Below are 14621 nucleotides of genomic sequence, written 5' to 3'. Positions count from 1 at the left end.
TCATGATCATGATTAATACGTTTATTATCATCATGATCATGATTAATACGATTATTATCATCATGATCATGATTAATACGATTATTATCATCATTATCATGATTAATACGATTATTATCATCATTATCATGATTAATACGATTATTATCATCATTATCATGATTAATAATATGATTATTAATATCAATATCAATATCAATAAATTTTATTTATACCCCACCTTTCGGCCAAAGGCCCTCAAGGCGGCTTACAAGAAAAATAAACACAGGTATAAAAATACAATAATATACAATATAAACAATACAATATACAAAAATTAAATTAAATAGAAACAATGTTATCATTATCGACAGCACCAAGAAAGAGGAGGTGGTGTTAGCGGGGGCGGCAGTTCTTGAGAGGCAGAAGGGCGACAGGCATTTATTACAGCGAAGCTCTTTGCTGGTTCAATATTGTCTTCCTCCCCATGTCCTTGGGCTCACTCAGCTGTTGCTGGCAGTTAATGTCAGAGGGCAGCTGCAAGAGCTCGGGCTCGGGGATCTGGGCCCTGCCTGGAGCAGGAGGAAAAGAAGGACGTGGAGGCGGCAGCTGTTGTCAAGTAGGAGGCCCCACGCCGGGAGGCCCCATGCCAGGCTGTTGTTGGGTAGGAGGCTCCAGGCTGTTAAGCAGGAGACCCCCATGCCGGGAGGCCCCGTGCTGGAGGCCCCGCACTGGGCTGTTGAAGAAGTGGCAGCAAGGACGTGGGTCCTGCTTAGGGCAGGAGGAGAAGAAAATGCGATGGTGGTGGCTGTTGACGAGCAGAAAGCCCCGCTCCGGAAAGCGGCGGCAAGGGGCGCACCGCCATCCCCCACATCTTCTGATGTTGTTCTGGTGTTCCAGTTGTTGCTGCTGGTCAAACAGTTGCTTCCCTGTTTTTGGCATGGTGCCGGCGGGCTCGGGTGGTTCGGTGGGCTCCTCTTGGGGGAGCAGTGGCAGTTACTAGGCGCTTCCCGCACTGGCGTTTTCCCCCGCAGATGAGGTCCTGGTAAGGCTGCAGCAGACCCCACAATTCTGAGTTGTTGACTATCTGTTCCAGAGTCTCCAGCGTAAACTTTGGCGCTTCATTGGCGGCGCTGACGTTTTATTTGTTTATTGATACAGGCCACTGGAAAAGCTGCTCCTTTGTGTGTGTCTGCCTGCGAGAGTATACCAGTTTCAAGTTGAGAAAGTGCTGCCTCACTCAGGTCCAGCTTGCAGGGTTCCCAGAAGCATCTGATTGGCCACTGTGAGATCAGGATGCTGGACTAGATGGCCCTTTGACCTGCTCCAGCAAAGCTCCTTTTACTTTCCGATCTGGCCTTGGCACAGCTAAAGCAAAAGCGCAAAAAAAAAAGGCCACCATAGCCACTGCCGCAATTCATGTATGGTTGATAAAAATCTGAAACACACACTGTAAAAATACCAGTTCTTTCTTTTAATGTAACTTTTCCTGGCCATTTAGTTTAAGATGTCTTTTGGATTATCAGAACAATTGGGGAACCATAATACTAGTTCAGGTCTTTTGAAAATTCAAAGCCTGGCTGAAATCAACAAAGCCTGGCTTGAAAAAGACTGGGTTGTGTTGTGTTTAACAGAATCTGGGAAACATGGATTTTAATTCTTCATATTATTTCTATATTAAGTAAATGACAGCATTTTACTATGGCAAATAAGCATCATATGGAATAGCCTTCTCTTCCCTAAAATAAATATTCACCTATCTTCCAAGCAGACACTGGAGCAATCTAGTTCTAATTCTTAAGGGTTTGTAAAAAAAATAGTAGGGAGGGACATAGACTCAGTGGAATGCAACATGCAAATCAGTGGAAGGACAGGAAGAGATCCTTACCTGAAGTCCTAGAGAAATGCTGCCAGCCAGTGTAGACAACACTGATGCAGATGGACCGATGACCTGACTCAGTATAAAGCAGTTTCCCATGTTCTGATCCAGGTAATCATTATGTGCCCCTATGGGGCCTGGAACACTAATAAAATGGACCCAAGTACAACCAGTTAACTTGTACTTTTGATGTCATTGGTACATTGCATATATTGGATTTTTAACATTTTTATTGTTGCACAAGTATATTTGCAATTTGTAAACTTTTGTGGTACATTAGCCTATTTAGATCCTCATTTAATATATCTAGTGCATCTACAGAAGTACACTGATGGCTATAAACATTCATGCCAATATAAGTAAGATGGTCTACAAGATGACACTGCTCGGAAAATCTAAGCCAGGACTGGGGAGACTATAGCCCTCTAGATGTTGAACTCCAACTCCCATCCAGCATGGCCAATGGCTCAGGATACAGCTAGGGCCCCACAGTCAGACTCAAGGAGTGAACAGGATGCCCCTCCACTCCCTGCAGAGCAAAGATGCCTGTGAGTAGCAGAGCAACGCAAGCATTCTGGCCATTTAAGGCTACAACCTCCTAGAAGTTGGAGGAGTGACTGCTAGCACCTAAACCAAGGAGGGGAGCTTAAAAGGCAGTGAGACACCAGTTGCCCTGTGCCAGAAGCAACATTAAGATGCCAGCCTCAAACTCTTGTCAGCTGTGCCTTAAAACTCAGATTAGCTTCATTAGAATATCAAACCTTGCTTTGTTCACTGACTATGCTTTTTGGAAGACAACCAGGTACGTTCACTGAGACCCCTTGACCTTCTCCCGTGCTTATCTGCTTTACAATCAAGCCGCTGCATAGCCAGCTGCCGGCTAATTGTTTCACAGCACCATATATCACTTCAGTGCAGCCGGCAGAGACTGACACCAAGGTTCAGCAAGACTCTATAGTAACTTTTATTAGGGGACCTTCCCTTAGCCCAGTGGTTCCCAACCTGGGGTCCATGATCCCCAGAGGGGCTGGGAACTCATCCTGGCTGGGGGGGGGGGCTACGAAGAGCCAAGAGAGGAATTATTTATTAATTTTTAAAGTCTTCAGGACAGCTGAAACAAGCTGAGCAAATGTGAGCAAGTCCCATTCCTGGCTCCTGGCTCCTTGCCCCTCCCCTCGAGACCAGCTGCTGATTGCTCTTCCTGAGCTCCCAGCTCCTTAACCCCTTATTGAGAAGGGTGGCGCCAGCCTTTACATGCTGCACAGACCAGTGGCTGCAACAGCAATAGCAGAAAAAGTGCAGACATGGTGGTGAACATGTACTGAGTGTGTGTGTTTGTGTGTGTGTGTATGGGAGGGGGTCCTCTCACCTTCTCACAACACCTTTCCATAACCCACCAGACTCCTGCAATGTGAATGACACAGAAAGGGGCACGCAGCAGTGGCAGTGTACCCTTGCATATTCCTGTAGCCCCACACAGGCCATTACCAGGCTAAGGGGAAGGGAGTGGTGACTGATGGCAGTGAGGGAGAAAAAGGAAGGGGAAGCCACTCCTCACCCCTTTGGCTCAGAAAGAGAGGGAGAGGAACAGGCAGCAGCTGAGGAGGATTCCACTCTCACACTCACTGTCTACTTCCCTCTTCTCCCTCCTACGAAGCACCCTCCCTTTGATGTAAGGGGACAGGACTAGGGAGTGAAGGAAAGAAGAGGAGTGGGACCATATGCACTTGTGTTGAGGTCTCACTGCCACCACAGGTCACTCTGAGAAAGGAAGCACCAAGAATGGACACATAGCCCACTTGACTACATCCCTACCTCCCCGTCCCTGCCCTCATGGCCCGAGTGCCCTCCCTCCCACATGGTTGCTCCTCTTCAATCTTCCAGGTGCTACCATCTCTTATTTGCTGCCTTTTTTGACCCACCAAACCTCTCCCCCACCCACAACTTGACATGCCTTTCCTCCCTCTAACCCTACCCCCTCCCTTCACATTACTTCTATCACTCTTTTATTTTTCTCTGCCCACTCACCTGCCCATGTTTGCTCCTATTTTGATTTTGCCTATAGACTTGTATGAACCATTGTGTTTAAATTTATTACATATTTATTGGGCTTTAATTTCCTGACAAGCAGATTTCTCTCTCTCTTCTGCCTCTGTTTCTCTGCCTGCATGCAAATCGTGGTGATGGCCAGAGTAGAAGCAGGAGGAGGAACAACAATTAACATGTGGGGGTCATGAAATTTTTTCAGGTTACAGAGGGGGCCCATACTCAAAGGCTGGGAACCACTGCCTTAGCCTATAGAGCAGGGGTGGGGACCTGTGGACCTCCAGATGTTACTGGACTACAATTCCCATCATCTCTGACCATTGGCCATGTTGGCAGGGGCTGATGAGAGCTGGAGTCCAAAAACATCTGGAGAATCTTTAGAGGAATTACCCCAAGTGTAAGAACGTAAGAAAAACCCACTGGATCAGGCTAGTGTCCCATCTAGTCCAGCTTCCTGTTCTCACAGTTGCCAACCAGATGCCCATGGGAAGCCCGTAAGCAGGACCTGAGTGCAAAAGCACTCTCCTCTCCTGCAGCTACTAGCAACCTCTCTTCAGAAGCATACTGCCTCTGACTGTGGTGGCAGAGCACAGCCATCACGGCCAGTAGACAATGATACCCTTATCCTCCATGAATTTGTCTAATCCTCTTTTATAAGCCATCCAAGTTGGTGGCCATCACTGCCTCTTGTGAAAGCAAATTCCACAGTTTAACTATGCGCTGCATGCTTAAGTACTTTCTTCTTTCTGTCCTGAATCTTCCAACGTTCAGCTTCACTGAATACCCATGTGTTATGAGAGGAGAAAAACTTCTCTATCCCCTTTTCCATGCCATGCATAATTCCATACACTTCTATCATGTCACCTCTGACTTGCTTTTTCTCTAAACTGAAAGGTCTTCCTGTCCCCCTAAAGGGGAATCAACTGAAACCAAGTTCAAGGTGGCTGGAAAATGCCAGCCATTGTGAAACCATTCCTTTCAATCTTGCAGTGACCAGGAACATGTGATGGTATCACAACACCTTCTCCTCAAGATCTCAGAAGGGCCCTTTATCAGTCCACCCCAACCTCCAAAGTAAGTGGGTGAAGAGCACCAAGCCTCCTTCCCTCTGGAAGGCTTTTCCGCTAGTAAGAACTGTCAGTGTTCTAAAAGCAAGACGCACAGCTGTTTTGCTTGGCTAACCAGGTGGCCACACAGAGACATTTATTGCACTTTAGATAGTTATGACTTCTCCCAAAAAATCCTGGGAAGTGTAGTTCGTGAAGGGTGCTGAGAGCAGGGAGGAGGAGGTAGGGATGTAGATTCCTATTCCCCTGACAGAGCTCCAGTGGCCAGAGTGGTTTAACAGTCAGCCTCTCTTCTAGAGATTGTAGCTCTGTGAGGTGAGTAGGGCATCCCCTAGCAACTCTCGGCACCCTTCACAAATTACACTTCCCAGGATGTTTTTAGGGAAACCATGACTGTCTAAAGTGAAATAAAGGTCTGGTATGGATGGCTTTTGTTTAAATTTGGGTGGGAGACTACATGTGCCTGCTATAGAATAAAAAAGTGGGGAAAACAAAACAATGATACTGTTCACAATGTTTTCCTTTCGGAAAGGAAAGCAACTTTCCCTCTACCCAGTGCCCACCCACCCAATCTCCTCCCCTCCCTATCCCCTCCACCTTCCTCCCTACCTCTACCCTTCCTTCCCCTAGGTCAGTTTCACCTTTCCTAAACAGGATTATACAGGAATAAATCCCACTGAACTCAAAAAGCATGCAAATAATCAAACCTGTCCTGCACTCCTCCTCCCTCTTATCCCCTCCCTTTTGCTCCTGCCCTCCCCCTTCATTTGCACCTCCTTCACCCTCCTTATCACCTTCCAATCCCCATCCCCATCCACCTCCTTCCCCTTCCCCTTCCTTCCTCCTTTCTTCTCCTTCATGGTCAGTTTCCCCTATCCTAAGCAGGGCTATGGAGTCCATACGCCAAACCTTCAACTCCGACTCCTCTATTTTTCTACTGTCCGACTCCGACTCCACCCAAAATTGCTTCCAACTCTACAGCCCTGGAAAGGGCTGTAAATGTCTTTTTAAATTGGAATCTCTCGTAGGAGCATTTTTATCTCTGCCTGAATATGCGCTTATCTTGGCATCACAGCATTTGTCTTCATCTGGGTCCTGTGTCATACACTGACACACAAAATGTTTTCTATCTTGAGTTATGGTGAAATGCTCAACTACAGCTGACTTCATGGGAAGCTTCTTTGACATTTTGAATTTATATTTTAAAAAATTTGTCTATCAAAATTTATTTTGAAGCCGGAGTCGAAGTCGGTACATTTCTACCGACTCCAACTCCACCCAAAATTGCTTCCGACTCCGACTCCATGACTCCAACTCCACAGCCCTGATCCTAAGCATGATTGCACTGGAATAATTCACACTGAACTGAATAAGCATGCAAATGATCAATCCATTCTCAGTAAATTTGCACAGGATCCCATTTCTTACCTCCCAGTGGTGAGAAACACTGATAGAGATTTCTGTGTATAAGAATCTTTTATTTCACAGAGAAACATTCAGTTATGCAAGTCCCTGAGAGAGTCAGTCCACACACTGGTTTACCTGCTGAGTAGTACTAGATCTCTAATAAACATCAAGTAGAGTTTCCTTAGATCATCCTAACTACATATAACTAGTTATAAAATGTGTATCTAGGCATAATAGCCACTTTACCTCTGACAGATACGTAGGCTGCAATCCAATACAAGTAAGCTCCATTGGGTTCTATGGGACTTGCTCCTAGGTAAGTGTACTCTGGATTGCAGTCTTAAAGAATAAATACTGTATCATTTACTATATTGCATAAGAGCGATCTTGCCAGGTGAATGAATGAATTTTATTATTACGGTCACAGACCAGATATTTTAAAAAAAAGACATAAAAAGGCAAACATACAGGATGGAAGATTTGGATATTTAGGATACAGAGCTACCTTAGTTCCAACAGCCCAATTCTTTAAAGAGCAGGTTGACAACATTTTTTCCTAATTTGCATTGAAATAAGGAGAAACTTTGCAACATTAGCAGTGATATAAGATATAAGATGACACATCACCAAGACAGGTCGACACCAGATTGGCGGAATTGCACTTAGGCAAAGCTGTTACCAAAGGGGAAATTAGCCTTCTCCTGTATTCTTTATATAGCTCACAGGATAGAAGAACATGTTCTACAGACTCCACTGCACGATCTCCACAGAGGCATAACTGTTCACTAACTGGAATCTTGTTGAAACGGCCCTCCAACAGTGCCGAAGGGAGCACGTTAAACCAAGCAAGATTAAATGCTCTCCTATATTTTGGAATGATCAGTGAGAACATATAGGGGGCTACATAGGGGGCTACAGTGATTCCATAATTGCTGAGGTTCCTATAGGTTAATGGGGAGCAGAGTTTGTTAGCTGCATTTCTTAAGTACTGCAAATCTATATCTTGCCATGTAATATCTGGATGCAACTTTACGGAATATTCCCATTATCATGTATGCATAGTTTAGGGATTAAACCAGCTACACAATCTACAGGTTTAATTCCACCAACACCCCAAAGTCCACGATAGGTTTCCACAAGAGAGGAAACATCTGGCAGCATAAATTTACTAAAATAAGCATATGGAAATTCTGAGCATGCCCAATGGAAGCAAGCATAAAGTTATCAACTTTTTACCCTGTCACTTAATTGTGCCTTTAACATGCAAACTTAGCAGGTTTTGTCTCCATGGTCCAGAATTATTCTCCCCTAATGTATGTTTGCCATAAAAAAATTCAGAGAACGTAGGCAAGCATTCAGAAACGGCAACCATTATCTTTAAGTTGAAGTGGTGCATTCCATTCTACCCCCTTAGGATTCCGTCACCTCTCAATTCCAGCATGGTTGGACCAGACTGACAATTATGAGCATCCCTAAACCACTGCCTGGCTGCGATAATGGACTGGATGAGAGCTAATAAACTGAGACTCAATCCTGACAAGACTGAGATGCTGTTGGTGGGGGGGGCTCTCTGCCCAGATGGTTGATGTCCGACCTGCCCTAGATGGGGTTACACTCCCCCTAAAGGAGCAGGTCCGTAGTTTGGGGGTCTTATTAGATCCGCTGCTGTCACTGGAGGCTCAAGTGACACAGAATGTGTTCTACCAGCTTCGGCTGGTAGCCCAACTACGACCCTATCTGGATAGGGAGAACCTTGCCACAGTTATCCATGCTCTGGTAACCTCTAGATTGGACTACTGTAATGCACTCTACGTAGGGTTACCTCTGAAGACGGTTCGGAAACTTCAGCTGGTGCAGAATGCTGCGGCCAGAGTTCTTACTGGGACAAAAAAAACTGATCATATAACACCTGTCCTGGCCCAGCTGCACTGGCTACCAATATGTTCCCGGGCCAGATTCAAAGTGTTGGTTCTTACCTATAAAGCCCTTAACCGCATCGGACCACAATACCTGGCGGAACGCCTCTCCCGCTATGTACCTACCCGGTCGCTGCGCTCGACGTCGAAGGCCCTTCTCCGTGTCCCAACGCATAGGGAGGCACGGAGAACGATAACTAGAGCTAGGGCCTTCTCAGTGGTGGCCCCCGAACTATGGAACACCCTCCCTGATGAGATACGCCTGACGCCTTCTTTGTTATCTTTTCGGCGCCAGGTAAAGACCTACCTCTTCGCCCAGGCATTTTAAAAAATTTAAAATTTGAATTTAAAATTGAAAATTTTTAATTATGTTTTATTGTGTATTGTATTTACATCCACTTGTATTTTAACCTGTTTTATTATGCTGTACACCGCCCTGGGAGCTTATTGCTATAGGGCGGTCTAAAAATGTAATAAAATAAAATAAAATAAATAAATAATAAATAAACTCCTTCTGAAATCTAGTAACAAGAAAGGGAAGGGTAGAGCACTTGGCCTGGCCAGGGGGTAAGGCACTGAACTATATCATCAAAACAACATTAAAGAGAAAAGCCATCTTACAAAAGGCACCGACACTAATAACACAGGGGATAAAAAAGAAAAGGAACTGGAAATATGGGGCTCTGCAAAAAGGTATAGTTGATGAGCTGCTTTAATGGACTGCTTGGAGAATACCAAGAATACCTCCCATCTCTTCAAGCTATCTGAAGATGCTGCAGACACCAGTACCTGTGAAAGGGATTGCAGTGCTTCCGCCAGGCCTTAAAGACCTGGCTCTTCAGGCAGGCTTTTGGGGTGGGTTAGGTTTTATTATTCTGGTTTGAGATTTTAAATGTTTTAATATATTTGGATGTTTTATTTTGTATGTCGCCCAGAGTGGCTGGATAACCAGCCAGATGGGCGACTAATGAATTCAATAAATAAAATTCAATAAATAAATAAATAATACAGATGCAGTTACTGTTGACCAATACATTTAGGCTGTCTAGGATTTTTTAAAGTTTGAATATTTTGCATTGAAGCCATCCATTCCACAGCTCCAATTCAGTTCTAGAAATGCTCTATCACAGTCATAGAGTGCTAATGCCCTCCTTGTGGTTGTTTTTTTTAAAAAGAAACATTGTGAGAATGAGAATTAAAATAATGATTTAAAGCAAATGAAGGTGTAGAAGTTCTATAAAAACACAGAATTATAGAAGCAGAAAACTGAGAGCCAGGTTTGACAGACTGAGTGGGAGGAAAACATGGATGAACTGCACAGCTCTTGAACTAGATTTTCCACAGGTAATTGCCACCTGAAATATAAGCTCTTCATGATCTGGGTCTTATCAAAATCACGTTCGAATAGTAAGAACAGTACTAGTGTAATAAGTATACATTCTCACAGGGGAAAAAATCTGTTGTGCGCATAAACACATTTTTATTGTTTTCAGCTAGATGACACCCTGGATCACAACCTTTAGAAGCTGTTTTTATTCATTAAGGTTTATGAAGCCCTGAATTCCATAGGGCAACATAACCAGCAAGCTAATTTAAAGAGGATTTTGGGGGACCTGATAACTCTCCTAAAAGTCAATGTAGTGCCTTACTGTTATTGTATTATTTCATGAGAACTGTCCATATAACCCCCTCTAGGATGCACATCTTAATGTGGTGAGGGGTTTTGAGAGTGTTGAAGAAGCTGAGAGCAATGCCATCAGGAGTCTAGACCAAGAGGCTAGACTCCTAGCAGGGGCACGCAAGGCGGAATGGTCAAAGCTGAGACACCAGACTAAGATGCATTCAAACTCAGAGGAAGGCAATGGTAAACCACCTCTGAATACCTCTTACCATGAAAAACCTATGAACAGAGTATCCAAAATGCAAGATGAGATCGTGCTGGAAGATGAGACCCACCCAGGTCAGAAGGCACTCACCGAGCTACTAGGGAAGAACAAAGGACATGTACGAATAGCGCTGTGACTACTGACGCAGCTGGGTGAAAACTGAAAAGAAGTCCACGTGCTGATGGACACAGATGTGAAAAGAGAGTCCGGAGTTGTACGACACACACAATAGGAACATGGAATATGAGAAGCATGAACCAGGGAAAGTTAGAAATTGTCAAGGAAGAAATGGAACGTATCAACATTACAATACTTGGCGTGAGTGAATAAAAATGGACGGGAATGGGACATTTCCAGTCGGGCAACTACAATATATTTTATGCAGGAAATCAGAAATTAAGAAGCAATGGGGTTGCTTTAATAGTGAGAAGTGATGTAGCAAAAGCAATTAGGAGCTACAACACAAGGTCTCAGCAAGTGATATCAATGAGATTAAATGGGAAACCTATTAACATAACCATCATCCAAGCCTATGCTCCAATGGCAAACACAGAAGACTTGGACAGATTTTATGCAGAGGTACAGGAAGAAATTGATGACACACCAAAACAAGATACGCTGATAATCATGGGAGACTGGAATGCAAAAGTAGGAAAGAGAGAAGAACTAGGAATGTGGGGAAATGGGGCTTAGGAGACAGAAGTGAAGCAGGAGAAAGACTTATTGAATTCTGTGAAGCCAATAATTTGTTTCTCGTAAACACATTTTTTGAGCAACTGAAAAGATACACGTAGACATCACCAAATGGTCAATATAGGAATTAAATTGGTTATATAATTGGTAGCAGAAGATGAAGAAGTTCCATACTTTCTGCAAAAACAAGACCAGGAGCAGACTGAGGTACAGATCATGAACTGGTCACATTGAAAATCAGAGTAAAGCTAAAGAACAACAACAAAGCAAGCATAATGCCAAAATACAATTTAAATAACATCCCAGAAGAATATAAAGATCAAATAAGGAACAGAATTGAGGCTTTAAACTTAGTTGACAGAAAACCAGAAGAACTATGGAGTGAAGTCAGAGACATTATCAGGGAAGAATGCAAAAAGACAATACCTCTAGTTAAAAAGAGAGAAAGACCTCGATGGATGACTGAAAAAAACTCTTAAAATGGTTAAAGAAAGAAAGAAAGCAAAAGCAGGAGGAGACAGAATCACAGTCAGAACCCTAAATGCAACAATACAGTGACTAGTATGTAGGGACAAAGAGAACTATTACAATAGTTATTGTATAGAAACAGAAGTGGACAACAAAAAGGGAAGAACAAGAGCCCTGTTCCAAAATGTTAGAGAAATGAAAGGGAAATTTAAACCAAGAGTAGGGATGTTGAATAATCAACAGGGGAACACACTGACTGACCGAGATGAAATAAAAGGAAGATGGAAGTGATGCACTGAAAAATTCTATAAAAGAGATGCCAGGATGACAGATTCATTCATGGAGGAACCGTATGATGACGAACCAGAAATTTTAGACTGCGAGGTGAAAGTTGCTGTTAAACTACTTGAAAGAAACAAATCACCAGGAACAGATGGCATACTAAGAGTTGCTACAAGCTACTGAGACTGAATCTGTCCAAATTTTGACAAATTTGTCAAGAAATATGGAAAACTAAACAATGGCCCACAGACTGGAAGCGTTCCATATACATCCCAATTCCAAAAAAGGGGATCCCAGGGAATACAGTAATTATCGAACGATTGCCTTAATATCCCATGCAAGTAAAGTAATGCTCAAGATTCTACAACAAGGGCTCTTACCATATATGGAGCGAGAAATGTCAGATGTCCAAGATGGATTTAGAAAGGGAAGAGGCACCAGAGATCATATCGCAAACATATGTTGGATAATGGAATGGAGCAAGGAATTTCAGAAGAAAATGACCCTGTGCTTGATAGATTACAGAAAAGCCTTTGACTATGTAGATCATGAAAAACTATGGAATGCTTTACAAGAAATGGAGGTGCCACAGCATCTGATTGCTGATGCACAACCTATACTCTGGACAAGAGGCTTCTGTAAGGACAGAATAAGGAGAAACCGATTGGAACGGGTGTGAGACAGGCGTGTATTTTATCACCCTATTTGTTTAATCTATATGCAGAACATATAGGGAAAGCGGGATTGGATCAAGATGAAGGAGGTGTGAAAATTGGAGGGATGAATATCAATAATTTAAGATATCCTGATGATACCATACTACTAGTAGAAACCAATAATAATTTGAAATGAATGCTGATGAAAGTTAAAGAGGAAAGCACAAAAGCAGGACTACAGCTGAATGTCAAAAAGACTAAAGTAATAACAGAAGATGTATGTAACTTTAAAGTTGACAATGATGTCATTGAACTTGTCAAGGATTATCAATACCTCGGCACAGTCATTAACCAAAACGGAGACAATAGTCAAGAAATCAGAAGAAGGCTAGGACTGCCACGAGAGAACTAGAAAAGGTCCTCAAATGCAAAGATGTATCACTGAACACTGAAGTCAGGATCATTCAGATCATCGTATTCCCAATCTCTATGTATGAATGTGAAAGTTGGACAGTGAAAAAAGCAGATAAAAGAAAAATCAACTCATTTGAAATGTGGTGTTGAAGGAGAGCTTTGCGGATACGATGGACTGCAAAAAAGACAAATAATTGGGTGTTAGAACAGTGGTTCCCAACCTGGGGGCCAGGACCCCCAGGGGGCCCCACGAAGTAATCCAGAGGGGGCCGTGAACAGTACAGAAATGAATTATTTATTATTTTTTTAAAAAGTGTTCACTCCCTCTACACTGTCTGCTTCCCACTGGCGCTGCAGATGACACCTCTCCCTTGCTCCAAAGAAGAGGGGAGGTCTTTTGCTGAAGCGCCAGAGCGTCTGTCAGGTGCACTAAGGGCAGGCATCTGCCTATAAAATACATGGCAGATGCCAAAGGAGGCTGAGGGTGGAGCTACCAGGAAGAAGAGGGGATTACTATCACTGATTCCCGTCTCCTTGCACTGCCGCTACTGACAGCACCCTTACTTAGAATGAGAGGAGAGGGCTTTTTGTGAAGCAAAAAGAAGCAAGTCTGCACAGAAAGGCTGCTTTCCCCCTTCCTTCCTGGCAGCCAGCCTGCCTCCCTGGGGGGAGGGGTCATGAATTTTTTTCAGCTTATAAAGGGGGTCCCATGCTCATAAAGGTTGGGAACCACGGTGTTAGAACAAATTAAACCAGAACTGTCACTAGAAACTAAAATGATGAACTGAGGTTATCATACTTTGGACACATCATGAGAAGACATGATTCACTGGAAAAGGCAATGCTGCTGGGGAAAATAGAAGGGAATAGAAAAAGAGGAAGTCCAAAAAAGAGATGCATTGATTCCATAAAGGAAGCCACAGGCCTGAACTTACAAGATCTGAACAGGGTGGTTCATGACAGATGCTGTTGGAGGTCACTGATTCATAGGGACACCATAAGTCTTAATCGACGTGAAGGCACATAAACAACATCCATATAAGCTACCACAATCATATAAGGTCATCTAATTAAGGAAAATTACTGCAATTGTTACACCCATGCCTCTTTTTCATTAAAAGAGAAGATAACTTTCCTCTTTTTCACTACACAAACTGCTGCCACTTCCCTTTTCAAACCATTCTTCAAACAAGGTTAAACAGATTGTTTTTGAGATTTTATGAACAAGAAGAAGAATCAAACATCAAGGATCCTCTCATTTCAAAAAGTCTACCAGCTCTATTAGCTATATTATTTTCATTATGAAAAATATTCAATCCAATTCTGAAATGTATATTCATTCATAGAAACCAGATGTGTTTGTCATCATATAGCCTTTCTTTGTATGACATGTGAGATTTTCAGACCAGAAAACATCATCACCATCATTACAAGTGAAGTCTACAACAAGATGTTGCAGTGCCCTATTCTACCATACCCTGGTTCTAGGGATACTCCATTCAATTTTTGCCTTCTGTGTGGTTGTCCATACCCCCTGCCACTGTCAGTCAGCCAGCATCCCATGCCCAGTGAGCATGCTCAATCCTCCCAGAGCTGTTTTGGGGCTCCCCCATCCTGAGGATTGTTTTTCTACAGATTTTTTTGTGCTCCTATAAAACTTCTGGTTCCCCCAAAGCCTTCTGATAATTCCTTCTAGTGCTTGGATTATGCTGTTTTGGCCACATAAGCACCAACACTCAGAAAATTGAGACCATTAGTATATTGATTAACTTATAAACACTCTTCCTCTATGGCTTACACAGGAGTCCCAGTTGGTCTCTCAACCAGACAGCTTACAGGACCGAATTTGCTTTGCTTCAGCAACAGAAATGCATCATATACCTTTCACACTATCCTCTATCAAACTGCCCATATGATGAGCACACTGT

The sequence above is a fragment of the Rhineura floridana genome, chromosome 1 (assembly GCF_030035675.1).
Source record: "Rhineura floridana isolate rRhiFlo1 chromosome 1, rRhiFlo1.hap2, whole genome shotgun sequence".
Lineage (NCBI taxonomy): Eukaryota > Metazoa > Chordata > Lepidosauria > Squamata > Rhineuridae > Rhineura > Rhineura floridana.
Note: the sequence above shows the minus strand (reverse complement) of the source record.